Source organism: Mobula hypostoma, chromosome 6, assembly GCF_963921235.1.
Source record: "Mobula hypostoma chromosome 6, sMobHyp1.1, whole genome shotgun sequence".
Lineage (NCBI taxonomy): Eukaryota > Metazoa > Chordata > Chondrichthyes > Myliobatiformes > Myliobatidae > Mobula > Mobula hypostoma.
The window spans coordinates 17526966-17541741 of NC_086102.1; the positions used below are offsets into that span (position 1 = coordinate 17526966).

At 43.5% G+C, this 14776-nt stretch overlaps 1 long non-coding RNA gene across 2 annotated transcripts in view; it reads right to left on the reverse strand.

The window, feature by feature from the left end:
- Positions 1-14776, reverse strand: part of LOC134347833 (uncharacterized) — a 134778-nt gene that overhangs the window by 71014 nt on the left and 48988 nt on the right. For both annotated transcript variants that reach the window (XR_010018279.1, XR_010018280.1), the window contains exons 2-3: positions 2797-2950; positions 2653-2702 (exon numbers count right to left, since the gene is read on the reverse strand). This is a non-coding gene — a long non-coding RNA (uncharacterized LOC134347833). The remainder of the gene's footprint in view (positions 1-2652; positions 2703-2796; positions 2951-14776) is intronic.

The window sequence follows — 14776 nt, forward strand, 5'->3', positions numbered from 1 at the left end:
CTTCTGGGCAGTGTCTTTATAAGACAGGGGACCTTAACCATTGTTAATACTCTTTAGAGATTATCTGCTTGGCGTCCGTCGTTGCATAACCAGGACTTGAAATATGTGCCAGCTGCTCATATGACCGTCCACCACCTGCTCCCATGGCTTCATGTGACCCTAATCGTGGGGGGGGGGCCTAAACATGCGCTACACCTTGCCCAAGGGTGACTACAGGCTAGCAGAGGGAAGGTGCGCCTTACACCTCCTTTGGTAGAGACATACCTCAGCTCTGTCACTTGCTTTTCCATTGTGGATGTCCCTTTAAAACCTGCACAGTCAGTATTTGCACTCAGACTAAAGCAGCAATCTATAACATATACTTGCACTAGTGATACAGAAGGCAACTCTTCCGATAGATCACTTCACATTAAGTTTGCATATGAGTTCAAGTTCCATCCTGTCGGTTCCTATAATCTAAAATCACCTGGTCTGGACCAGGTCAGACATATCATATGAGACTGCACACCAACTCAAGTCAGGTCAAGTCAAAAATACTGATCAAAGGTGTACAATAACATACAACTGATTGGACTGCCCCTGATTAGGACATTCTCATAACTGATAGTTATCTTTTACAGGGCTTAACTCTGCTTTGAGACTTGTGGCCATTATCACTGTAACATAGACAGTAGCTGTCTGGAGTTTTCCATTTAATTCGTACTATTGGTCTTACTTTCAAACAACAGATAATTCAAACTTTAAGGGTTAAAAAAAGAGCATTATCATGTATGAATAGTGCATTGTTCCTACTGTCAGTTTTTACAAATGTTTATCTATCGCTTGCACAGAGTGTAGTATTCCACTTCTCAAATAACATTTCATTCTTTGCCAAGCACATCTAATGCTTTGGCGGCAATGACCTGTGCTTTTCATGGGATATTTTTAGACATAGTGGTTGGCCAAAGAGAAATCAAATTCCTTTTCATTGACATGGTGACTTGTTAAATATTTCAAAAAATTGCACAACTAAACATTATGTGAATCAGTCGTGCTATGTTGAGCAATCACATCACGCTGTTCAAGGTGAGATATGCAAAGGGTTGCTTCATAGATAGACCATAAGACCATAAGACATAGGAGCAGAATTAGACCATTTAGGTCATCAAGTCTGCTCTACCATTCCATCATGGCTGATTTATTATCCCTCTCAACCCCGTTCTCTTGGCCTCTCCCCATAATCTTTGATGCTCTGATTAACCAAGAACCTATCACCCTCAGCATTAAATACAGTTGATCGTGGCTATGAATTTTTCAGATTCATCATCTGCTGGCTAAAGAAATTTTTCCTCATTTCTATTCTAAATATATGTCTGAGACTGTGCTCTCTGGTCATAGGCTCACTCTCTCCACGAAACATCCTCTCCACATCCACTTTATTCAGACCTTTCAATATTTGATAGGTTATAATGAGATCCCCCCTCATTCTGCTAAACTCCAGTAAGTTTAGGACCAGAGCTATCAAACACTCCTCATATGTTAACCCCTTCATTCCTGGGATCATTCTCCTGAACCTTCTCTGGGCTTTCTCCAATGCCAGCACATCTTTTCTTAGATAAGGGGCCAAAGATTGCTCACAACACTCTGTGCAGTCTGTCCAATGCTTTTAAAAGCCTCAGCATTACATTGTTGCTTTTACATTCTAGTTCTCTCAAAAGGCGTGCTAACACTGCATTTGCTTTCCTTACCACCAACTTAACCTGCAAGTTAACCTTTAGGGAATCCTACATGAGGTCTCCCAAGTCCCTCTGATTTTTGAATTTTGTCCGCTTTTAGAAAATAGTTCACGCCTTTATCCCTTCTGCCAAAGTGCATGACCTTACACATCCCTACACCGTATTCCATCTGCAACTTCTTTGCCCATTCCCTCAGTCTGTCCTTCTGCAAACACACTGCATCCTCAACACTACCTACCCTTCCGCGTATCTTCGTATGTCCACAAACTTTGCCACAAAGCCATCAATTCCTTCATCTAAATCACTGACTTGTAACATGAAAAAATCAATCGCAACACCATCCCAATCCCATGTGGCACACCGTTAGTCACTGGCAGCTGACCAAAAAAGACTCTATTTACGCCCACTCTTTGGCTCCTGCCAGTCAGCCAATATTCTATCCATGCTTAACTTCCGCTAATGCCCCACCTCCCCCTCGTACCCCATCTGTTATTTATTTTTGTACACACATTCTTTCTCTCACTCTCCTTTTTCTCCCTCTGTCCCTCTGAATATACCCCTTGCCCATCCTCTGGGTTCCCCCCCCACCTTGTCTTTCTTCCCGGACCTCCTGTCCGATGATCCTCTCGTATCCCCTTTGCCAATCACCTGTCCAGCTCTTGGCTCCATCCCTCCCCCTCCTGTCTTCTCCTATCATTTTGGATCTCCCCCTCCCCCTCCCACTTTCAAATCCCTTACTCACTCTTCCTTCAGTTAGTCCTGACAAAGGGTCTCGGCCTGAAATGTCGACTGTACCTCTTCCTAGAGATGCTGCCTGGCCTGCTGCGTTCACCAGCAACTTTGATGTGTGTTGCTTGAATTTCCAGCATCTGCAGAATTCCTGTTGTTTGCATTCTATCCATGCTAGTATGTTTCCTGTAATACCACAGGCTCTTACCTTGTTAAGCAGACTCATGTGTGGCACCTTGTCAAAGATCTTCCGAAAATCTAAATAAGCAGAAAATGAATGAAGCTTTAAATACTTGGAGTCAAAGTTCAGTAAAATCCTTGTAAGATTACAAAACATGTGATGGATACTCACCTTCCAAGGCCATGGGGCCTTCTTTTTTTGCCAAGCTCAGCTTTCTAACAAGCTGACACTTGTAGTGATCAAAAAGATGTTTTTGAGTCAGTTAAACTTCCAACCAGTATTCTCTGTTCAGTTTCTTGTCATAAACGGGAGCCAGTCTTCACTTCTTAATGTAAATGGCAAACGGTAATCAGACCAAAGTTAAAAGGACAGCATTGCACGCAACCAGCACTGTCTATAGATCACAGACTGCTAGGAGATATTGAATTGCTTAGAGGGATAAGAGTTTAAAAGAAGCAAGCAAGGGCAGTCAGCACAGTTCCCGAGGAGACACTGGAATGCATAGAGGGAGAGAGTGTTTATAAGAAGTATACAGGTGAGCTGGCACATTTTGTGCCTCACAGTTCCAGAGGAGACATTGGTTTGCATAGAAAAAGAGAGTTTAAAGGAAGTGAGTGGGGTCGTCGGAAAATTTTGTGAAAACCCCTGGTTTCCTTGGCAACGTAAGTCAAGGGAAGACGGTCTCTGGCCCTGACAAACTCAAGAGATTGAGGCGTTCTCCCACCCCAAACCCCGGATCGTGTGGATTCTGTGTAATTTGCTACCCTGTTACAAATTAGTGCCACAAAACGACAGGTAGTACACTGCATACGATTGAAGGAATTATATTTATGAAACTTAACGTAACTAAAGGGTTAGTAAAGAAAAACAAAAAGAAAAGGGCCCATTTTAATTAGCCAAGTTGGAGCTCATCTCGAACTTCTCTGTCACTCATGTGCTGGGCCTTTGGTCTGCACGAAAGCACACACCACCTTCGGAATGTCACCCGCAATCCATCTCAAGCAAACGGGCCTCCCACCAGGTCGTACCCTACAACTGGTTCACCCCAGCATCCTCTCTCTCCATCTCCCACCCAACAAGAGCCCCAAGCCCAACTTTAGCTTCCCTCACCAGAAAATCCACCCCTCAGTTCCACCATCCCACTTGGATGGTACAAGTACCTCACCATCCCTTATCTTCAACAATAACCCAAACAGGCTGAAAGCAGAACAGACTGCTCTTACAGAACTGCTAAATGAAATACCTACAGCATAACAGTAAGGATGAGAACCAGGGCATTGCTTTTGCATGCCACAATTCCTGAGGAGACATTGTATTGCATAATATTAGGCACTTGGCAAGATCCAATAAAAAGAAGTTAGGTATAAGCAAAATGGGCAGTATGAGAACGGACATTGTATGTGTGGGTCAGTGTTAGAATGGGGAGTTGAGGCTTTGCTTCATCAAGGCTTTGGCGAAGAGAGGTATATGCTGTAGGCAGATTTTTTTGGTTATTTATTCTTTCTTTCTATCTTATTGCACATTTAGAGCAGTGAAATGTCAGGCAGGATAGTGGAAATCTCCTCATGCGGGATGCGGGAACAGGGAGACATCGAATATCCCTGGTAACTACACCTCCAAGAAGTGCATCCACCTGCAGCTTCTAACAGATCGTGTCAAGGAGTTGGAGCAGGAACTGAAACTGAATGAACTCCGGATCATTCAGGAGGCTGAGCGTGTGATAAGTAGGATGTACAGGGAAACAGTGACACACAAGGTGCAGGACACAAGTAACTGGGTGACTGTCAGGGGGGGTGGATGTAGATCAGAAGACAGTGAAGAGTATCCCTGAGGCTGTTCCTCTCAACAACAGGATTGTGGCTTTGGATACTGTTGGGAGGGATGACCTAGCAGAGAAAAGCCACAGTGGTCAGGTCTCTGACAGCAAATCTGGATCTGTGGGTCGGGGGGGCGGTGGAGAAGAAGAAACAATAGGGAATTTGTTGGTTAGGGGAACAGGAAGGAAGTTTTGTGAATGAGAAAAAGATTCCCAGATATCATGTTACCTCTCAGGTGTCAGGGTTAGGGACAGCTCTGATGGAGTCTTAAGTGGATGGGTGAACAGCCAGAGGTTATGGTTCATATAGGTTCCAATGACATGAGTGGGAAAGGTAACAAGATCCTGCAAAGTAAGTTCAGGGAGTTAAGTGCTAAGTTAAAGAGCAGGACATCCAGGGTTATTATCGCAGGATTGCTACCTGTGCCACGTGCTAATATAGGCATCCGTTAGTCTCGTGAGACCATGGATTTGCGCCTTGGAAGGTTCCAGGGCGCAGGCCTGGGCAAGGTTGTATGGAAGACCGGCAGTTGCCCATGCTGCTAAGTCTCCCCTCTCCACGCCACCGATGTTGTCCAAGGGAAGGGCACTAGGGCTGATATAGCTTGGCACCGGTGTCGTCGCAGAGCAATGTGTGCTTAAGTGCCTTGCTCAAGGACACAATACGCCGCCATCAGCTGAGGCTCAAACTAGCGACCTTCAGATGACTAGACTGACGCCTTAACCACTTGGCCACATGCGAACACACTCCGCATGCTGGTGAAACCAGTAAAAAAGGAAGATCATACAGTTTAATACGTGGCTAAGGAGTTGATTCAGGAGGAGGAGCCTCAGATTTTTGGATCATTGGGCTCGCTTCTAGAGAAGGTGGGACTGTACCGAAGGAACGGTCTGCACCTGAACAAGAGGGGAACAAATATCGTAGCGGGAAGTTTTCCTAGTGCTGCACGGGGTGGGGAGGAGTTTAAACTAAACTTGAAGTGGGGGGGAGGACCAGAGAGCCAGAGCAGATAGTGAAGTGGTTGTGGGGAAAGATAATGTTAAGCCAACATATAAAGTCAGAAATCAAAAGGTTGAGCATAGTGGGACTAATGCATTTTTCAATCCAACGAGTATCGGAGGAAAGGGGGATGAGCTTAGGACATGGTTCAGCATGTACAATAACGGCAGTGTAGCCATTAATGGTGTGGGTACATGGCCAAGTGGTTAAGGCTTTGGACTAGCTATCTGAAGGTCATGAGTTCGAGCCCCAGCCCCAGCCAAGGCAATGCATTGTGTCCTTGAGCAAGGCACTTAACCACACATTGCTCTGCGATGACACTGGTGCCAAGCTGTATGGGTCCTAATGCCCTTCCCTTGGACAACACTGGTGTCGTGGAGAGGGGAGACTTGCAGCATGGGCAACTGCTGGTCTTCCATATAACCTTGCCTAGGCCTGCGCCCTAGAGAGTGAAGATTTTCCAGGCACAGATCCATGGTCTCACAAGACTAACGGATGCCTTTACTAGCCATTACTGTAATGATATTTGGTTGCAGGAGGGGCAAGAATGGCAGCTCAGTGATCTGGGGTTCCATTGTTCTAGATGTGATAGAGCAGGAGGGATTAAAGGAGTGAGTTGGCATTGCTGGTCTGGGAAAATTTCACGGCAGTGCTGGGTCAGGACAGGCTGGAGAGCTCTTCTAGTGAGGCTTTATGAGTAGAACTGAGGAATAAGAAAGGTATAACCACATTAATGGGATTATATTATAGACTACTTATTTGTTTGCGGGATTTAGAGGAGCAAATTTATAGAGAGATTGCAAACTAGGTTGCAATAGTAGGTGGTTTTAATTTTCCACATATAAGCCAATGTATCGAGTACAGCAGATGGAATGTTATGTTGAAATTGTCTAAGACGTTAGTGAGGCCTAATTTGGAGCTTTGGTCACAAATAAAAGATAGCAATAATATTGAAAGAATACAAAGAAAATTTAAAAGATTGTTGCCTAGACTTGAGGACCTGAGTTATAGGGAAAAGTTGAATGTCTTCGGACTTATTTCCTAGAATGTAGGAGATTGACGGGATATTTGATAGCGGTATAGGAAATTGTTACAAGTGTGATGGGTAAATGCAGGCAAGCTTTTTTCCACTAAGGTTGGATGAGACCACAGCTAGGTGTCATGGGTTAAGGGTGAAAAGTGAAACAATTAAGGGGAACATGAGGTGGATCTTTTTCACTCAGAGTGTAGCAAGAGTGTGGAAATGGGGGACATGAGTTTGATTTCAATATTTAAGAGAAATTTGGATAGATTCATGAATGGGAAGAGTATGGAGGGCTACGGTCCAGGTGCAGGACGATGGGACTAAGCTCATTAATGGTTTGGAATGGACCAGGTGGGTCAAAGGGTACATTTCTGCGCTGTTGTGTTTTATGACGCTATGCTTCCTAACCGGATAGATACTATCACTTAGCACATCAAATAACTGATCTGTTAATAGTTGAAAGGTTTGTGCCCTCTGAGAGTCAGCTTCACAGCATTAGTTGTTAATATCTTTCACCAGATGCTTTAAGATGCTCTAAGCCTACAAGAGGAGAGGCTGTACTTGATCTGGTATTGGGAAATGAACCTGGTCAGGTGTCAGATCTCTCAGTGGGAGAGCATTTTGGAGATAGTGATCATAATTCTATCTCCTTTACAATAGCATTGGAGAGAAATAGGAACAGACAAGTTAGAAAAGCGTTTAATTAGAGTAAGGGAATTATGAGGCTATCAGTCAGGAACTTGGAAGCTTAAATTGGGAACAGATGTTCTCAGGGAAAGGTACGGAAGAAATGAGGAAAATGTTCAGGGGATATTTATGTGGAGTTCTGCACAGGTACGTTCCAATGAGACAGGGAAGTTATGGAAGGGTACAGGAACCATGGTGTACAAAGAAAAAAAAAGGGTACAGGCATTGATCGTGTGGATAGTCAGAGGCTTTTTCCCAGTGCTGAAATGGCTGCCACAAGAGGACACAGGTTTAAGGTGCTTAGGAGTAGGCACAGAGGAGATGTCAGGGTGAGTGTGTGGAATGGGCTGCCGGCAACAGTGGTGGAGGTGGATACGATAGGGTCTTTTAAGAGAATTTTGGATAGGTACATGGAGCTTAGAAAAATAGAGGGCTATGGGTAACCCTAGTAATTTCTAAGGTAGGGGCATGTTCGGCACAACTTTTTGGGTCAAAGGGCCGGTATTGTGCTATAGGTTTTCTATATTTCTATGTTTCTAAGACTGTCTGGGAGAAAAGCTATTAAGAGGTATATGTGTGCAAGTCACCCAAGTGGCAGAAAAATAGCATAAATGTAAGAGAAGCAGTCAGGCTTGTTAGGAATGGTGAAGGAACAGCATGAAGAATGACCAAAAGGTGGGGTGAACTAGACTCCATTCTAATGCCATCTAGACGTTACTAGACCAGGAAAACGTCATGGCAGTACTCAGTCAGGACAGACTGGAGAGCTCATTCAGTGAGGCTTTATGTGTAGAAATGAGGTAGAAGAAAGGTATGACCAATATAATGGGATTATGTTAAAGCGATCTAGTCTTTGAATTGTAGATGGCTACAGTGTAATCCCCACTTAGTGAGGGGGTTACACAGTAACAACCTTGCACTCGACATCAGTAAGACCAAAGAATTGATTGTGGACTTCAGAAAGGATAAGACAAGGGAACACACACCAGTCTTTGCCAAGGGTTCAGAAGTGGAAAGAGTGAGCAATTTCAAGTTGTTGAAAATCTATCTAGGGCTCAACATATCTATGCAGTTCCAAAGAAGCAGCTATATTTCATTAGGAGTTTGAGGAGATTTGGTATGTCACCAATGACACTCGCAAATTTCTACGGCTGTACTGTGGTGAGCATTCTAACTGGCTGCATCATCATCTGGTATGGGGGGAGCAGCCACTGCACAGGAGCAAAATAAATTGCAGGAAGTTTTAAAGGATTATGATCTTCGAGTTCAGAACTTCGTAGCCAGCAGCTCAACACTATCACACGTGTGGGTGTCAAGGTTTTAATTTCTCCATCCATTATATCCATCATATTTGTGTCCTACTCACATATAGGTCAGATGACAGGTTTCTTCACCTGAAACGAAATGTTAGTAAATTTGACAGAGTATTATGAGAAAACACAGCTTTATTTCTGATACAAGCTAGTCCTGCCCATTCTCCCTCCCACCCCAGTGATATAATTGCTTACATATTTAGGCTGTAAGTCAACGAGCTTGTCCTGTAACCTAGCCACCATACTCAGATTCAGATTAATTTATTGCTGTATACAGTGAAATCTTTTGCTCACAGAAAGCTCATGAGCAAACGGTATACAATATAACATAGAAACAGGCCCATTGGCCCAAATGGTCCATGCCAACCAACATATCCATCTAAACCAGTCCCATTTGCCTGTGTTTGGTCCATATCCCCCTCTTTCCTGCTCATATACCTGTCTACATGGCTTTTAAACATTCTTATTATACCTGCCTCAACATTTCCTCCAACAGTTCATTCCTTATATTTCTACCATCCCTGTAAAGAAGTTGCCCCTCAGGTCCCTTTTAAATCTTTTCCCCTCTTGCCTAACTCAATCCCTTCCAGTTTTGGATACCCATTCCTGAGCGAAAAGAATGTGCATCCCCCTGATCCTCTATGATCTTGTACATTTCTATCATATCACCCTTCAGTCTCTTATGCATTAAAGAATACAGTTCCAGCCTGCCCAACCTTTTCCTATAAGTCAGACTCTTAAGTTTCGGCAATAATCTCATAAATTTTCTTCGCATTCTTTCCAGCTTAATAATGATTTTCCAAAACAAGGTAAACAAAACTTCAGGTGTAACTTCACCAACATTTTGTACAGTTGCAACCTAACATCCAAACTTCTTTACTCAATATTCTGGTGACCAGAACATGCCTTCTTTGCGCGCCCCCCCCCCCCCCGTCTATCCATGTCTACGTTCTGCATTTTACAAGCTATAAGTGCAAGTTATTTCTGCGTTTATTGCTCCTTTCTTCTTTTTTAGAACATAAGAAATATGAGCAGGACCAGGCCATCTGTTCCAGTGAACCAATATGCCCTTCAGTCAGATTACAGCTGGTCCTCTACGATGCTATATTCCCTGCCAGATCCCCACCATCCTTTGATTCCCTCAAAATTCAAAAATTGCATTGATCTCTGTGTTGAATCCAAAACCTTCTGAGGTGGAGAATTCCAAACATCTACATCCTTCTGCCTAAAGAAATTTCTCACTTAAGTCCTAGATTGTCAACCACTTGGTCTGGAAGCTTGCCAGCAAACCCGAGGCTCAGCTGGAGAAAAATAGTCTTTTGGCAACTACTTGGTCAATGCCTCTCAGGTCCTGTGTGTGCCACCCTGAAATTGTCTCACATTCCTCTCAACTAACAAGCGCAGGCTAATATTACTGTTTTGTTTAATGATCTGTACCTCCTGCCAATTCTCTCCGGACACATCATGGAAAATTACAGGAGTCAAACCAGTAACTGGGACTGTTTTTGCTCAAATAGAGATAGACAAGGTTCAGAAATAATGAAGAACAAGCATGTGCATGCTAAGGTAGATGACTTGCGTCTGTGTCATGCATTTCTGTGATTTTATGATAACTCTAGCAGATTCAGGAAGATAATGAGGCTCCTGTGTCTTCTGTTCTCGTATATACAGAGCCTTTCCATTTGTAGAGATCTCTCACTAGCACATGTCAGCAATGTCTGGGGAAGGATATTAACTTTGCTGAAGCATTCACCAAATGAATGTGAAAATAGAGCCACTGAAGAGATAAGTACGTGTTTTTGAGCCACGCTCATCGTGCTTATCTCTTCCTTGGGCTTAAAACTATGCTTCCACTGTATAAGCTAATGAATAAGTTGGCCCAGTGGCCAACACCCTGGGTTTGCAAGTCTACGAGTCCACTGAGGACGTCAGGGGCCCAATGTCTGTGAATTCCCAGGACCTGTAGGCGGCCTGTACTGGGATTGGAGGACTATCTGTGTGCATGAGGGGGTGGGAGGGAAGAAATGGGGTTGTGTTGCTGTTATTAAGTTCTTGTTGTTGCTGTTGTTACTTGTGTTGTTCTGCTGAACATAGCGGGCTTGCTACGTTGGAGCCGGTGTGTGTGGCAACAGTTGCGGGCTTCCCCCAGCACATATTTAGGTTATGTTGATGGCGAATGCAATGCATTTCACTATATGTTTCAATATACATGTGATATATAAGTGAATCTGATCTGAATCTAAATCTGAATGGGAACCTAATATTTGTCTTGGTGAGCCTCAGGATAATCTCTCAAGGTACACAAGATTTCCAAGCTCGGATAAGAGTATGAACACACAATATGGAAGCTCCAACATCTCCCATTTACTAGGACCAAAGATACAGGGAACGATACTGTGGTAAACCATGTATATAGGTTGTAACCGGGTTACCTGTCTGGACGCACCCCTCTGCTGACTGCTCCTGTGGCTCCTCCCCCAGAGCCCTGAATAAAGGCGATTGTGTCACTGCTCCTCCCTCAGTCCAGGACAGATATTCAGCATGGACATGTGTCCATTTACTGTTAATAAAAGCCTTTCAGTATTTACTCTACTTCCAGTCTTTTGGAGTAATTGATAGTGCATCAGATACTTCAGGAATCTAGAGCACAGAGCACAAAACATAGAGCATAGAGCGCAGAGCACAGATCACACAGCGTAAAGCATTGTACAGCACAGTAAAGGCCTATCTGCCCTTCAATTTAGCCCATTACTCTCCATTTTCCCTTCACCCATGTACCTATCTAAGAGCCTCTTAAATGTCCCTATCATATCTGCCTCTATCACGACGCCAGGCAGTGTATTCCATGCACTTATCAGTCCCTGTGTGTAAAAAATATATTTCTATCATCTCCCCTAAACTTTCTTTCACTCATCTTTAAAAATGTCCTCTGATATTAGCCACTGCCACCCTAGGAAAAAGGTGCTGACCATAAAATCTATCTATACCTCATAATCTTATACACTTCTCATTCTCCTTTGCTCCAAACAGAAAAGACCTGGCTCGCTTAACTTATCCTTATAGGATGCTCTCTGAACCAGGCAGAATCCTGTTTAATCTCTTCTGCACCATCTCTAAAGCTTCCACATTCTTAATACAATGAGGCAACCAGAAATGAACATAATACCCCAAGTATGATCTAACCAGAGGATGTCAGAGTGGAGACACATCTCTACTAAAGGAGGTGTAAGGCGCTCCTTCCCTCCACTAGCCTGCAGGTCACTATTGGGCAAGGTGTAGCCTCTGCTCAGCCCCCCGATCAGGGTCTCATGAAGCCATGGGAGCAGGTGGTGGATGGTCGTATGAACAACTGGTGCATATCACAAGTCCTGTTTATGCGAAACTGATGCCAGGCAGACAATCTCTTGATAATGGCTGGTGTCACCCATCTTGTAAAGACACTGCCCAGAAGAAGGCAATAGCAAACCACTTCTGTAGAAAAATTTGCCAAGAACAACCATGGACATGATCGTCTATGTCATACAACATGGCACATAATGATGATGGTCTAACCAGAGTCTTACAGAGCTGCAACATTACTTCACGGTAACAAAGAGTGTGACTGCTGGGTATTGGAGCTTGAGAAGCAGCTGACATCAATGCAGTCCATCCACAAAGCAGAGGGCTTTATGGATGGCTTGTTTATGAAAGTTGTTACCCCACAGTTGTGAAGAAATGGGTTGACTGCTGAGCCAGCAGATAGTTTGAGAGGTCCATGGTAGTATCTTTCTAACCAGTATTAGTTCCAGACAGCAGAAGATAAAAAAGGAGTTCTCTAGAGCACTAAACAATACTCAGCTACAACCAACGGCCTAACACCATGGATAATCCAACTTTGAGGAGAGGAGGGACACAGGTCTGGAACCACAAAAAGGCACCGAGGAACTCAGCTGGTCAGATGGCATCTATGAGAGAAATAGACAGTTAACATTTCCAGTCGAGGTATTGACCAGTCTGCTGCTGGTTTTGAACTTCTCTGTTTCCAAGGTTAAAATTTCACATGAACTAACTTCTCTCCAGCTCACAATCACTGATAACTTTGATCAGCAACGAATATAAACCCTAGATACTGAGGATGATTCTTGATGAGAATTAGTTACAACAAAAATATAATTGAATATAACTTGGTTTCATTAAAAACATCAAATCCAGTTTTGTCATTTAGACAGCTGGCAGAATAATTCCATACTTCACAGGTTTACAAACTTAAAGATCAAACCAGTGAATTATTAACATGCCCAGGCTTTCTGTTCCCAGGACACACAAGAGATTGCAGATGCTGCAACACACAAGACACTGGAATGACTCAGCATGTCAGGCAGCATCTACGGAGGTAAATTTTGAGTTGACATTTCATGGCAGGACTCATTACAGCATTGCCAGTGCCAGGACATTCCTCATGGAACAGTAGACCTCCTAGCTCTCAAACTAGACCTGTTGAGATCCTCCAGCGTTTTGTGTGTTGCTCTGGGTTTCTAGCACCTGCAAAATCTCTGGTGTTTGTAATACTTTATAATTCATTGAACATTAATAGTGTTTCAGTCTGTGACTGCGTATTTTATTATTTTAAAAGTGAAACTATTTATTCACGTATTATAGTAGAGAAGGAGGCTATTCAGACCACTGTGCCTGAGCTAACACCCAGAAGAGCCATACCATCACTATCATTTCCCTCCCCTAGTAGTTCCACATCTCATTAGCCCATGCCTAACAGCTTCCCTATGTTCTTTAGCTGCTTACCTAAACTGAGAGGTAACTTACAGCAACCAAATATTTACCTGATGAAGGGTCTCGCCTGCAATATCGACTGTTAATTCCTTTCCATGGATGCTACCTGACCTGCTGAGTTCCTCCAGCATTTCATGCGTGTTACTCTGGATTTCCAGTATCTGCAGAATCTCTTGTGATCAAGTATCTACCATCATGTCTTTGAGATGTGGGTGAAAACTGGAGCATGCACAAAAGGCCCTCGTGGTTGCGGTGATTACGTGCAAACTCCACACAGGCAACACCCGTGCTCAGCATTGAATTGGGGTCTCTGCAGATGTGAGGTAGCCACATTAACTCTTGCACCAATAGTTTTTGTTTTAACTGGTCCCAAGTGTTACTGAACTAAATGGCGTGGCACTGTAGCATAGTGGTTAGCCTAACGCTTTACAGTACTGGGGACCCGGGTTCAAATCCCGCTGTTGTCTGTAAGGAGTTTGTACATTCTCCCTGTTACCTTGTGGGTTTCCTTCAGGTGCTTTGGTTTCCTCCCACAGTCCAAAGGTGTAACGGTTCATAGGTTAATTGTTTGTTGTATATTTTCCCATGATTAAGCTAGAATTAAGTTGGGGGGTTGCTTGCTGGCATGCTCAGAGGACTGGAAGGGCTTACTCCACGCTGTATAAGTGAAATAAAATGCTCCCATCCACTACATAATGTACTGGTTGGGCACAGGAGTACATTCAGCCAGAGACTTATTCCACCGAGATGCAACACTGAGCATCATAGGAAGTCATTCCTGCCTGTGGCCATCAAACTTTACAACTCCTCCCTTGGAGGGTCAGACACCCTGAGCCGATAGGCTGGTCCTGGACTTATTTCCTAGCATAATTTACATATTCTTTTGTTTTTAATTATTTATGGTTTTATATTGCTATATTTATACTCTATTCTTGGTTGGGGCAACTGTAATGAAAATCGATTTCCCTCGGGATCAATAAAGTATGACTATGACTATGACTAATAGTGCTGGAATTATTCAGGAGACTGGGCAGCGTCTGTGAGGCTGAAACAGAGTTAAAGGTACCAGGTAGACATTCAATGTCACTATAGATGACAGATGATGAGATCAGTGTGAGGAATAGGGTAGACTTTCACTCGTGTTTTCTCTGAGTACAGCTAGATGCCAGTACTGAGGCTGTATAGTGACACACTGGGCCAGGCTTAAACATAGGTAAGTAAAACAGTATTGAAGGCTGTTAGAGCATTTTTTTGTGTGTTTAGCACACTTACATTTAGCAAATGTACATTCAGCCACCATATAGATTGGAATATAGATTGATTTAATTTAAAATGAAACTCTGAACAAAAGGTTCATAATAGCTTGAATCACAGACCAGACAATACTGATTAAAATTCATTTAAATGTCTGTGGTGTGGGTGCGAATCGGGAAGTATGAAGTTTTGAAATCATTGTAGATGCATTGTAAATATGGAATTGTCCTCTGATGTTTAGGGCATGAAATATTGAACCCCGTGATGGGCCAGCCAGACCCTTCCACCGA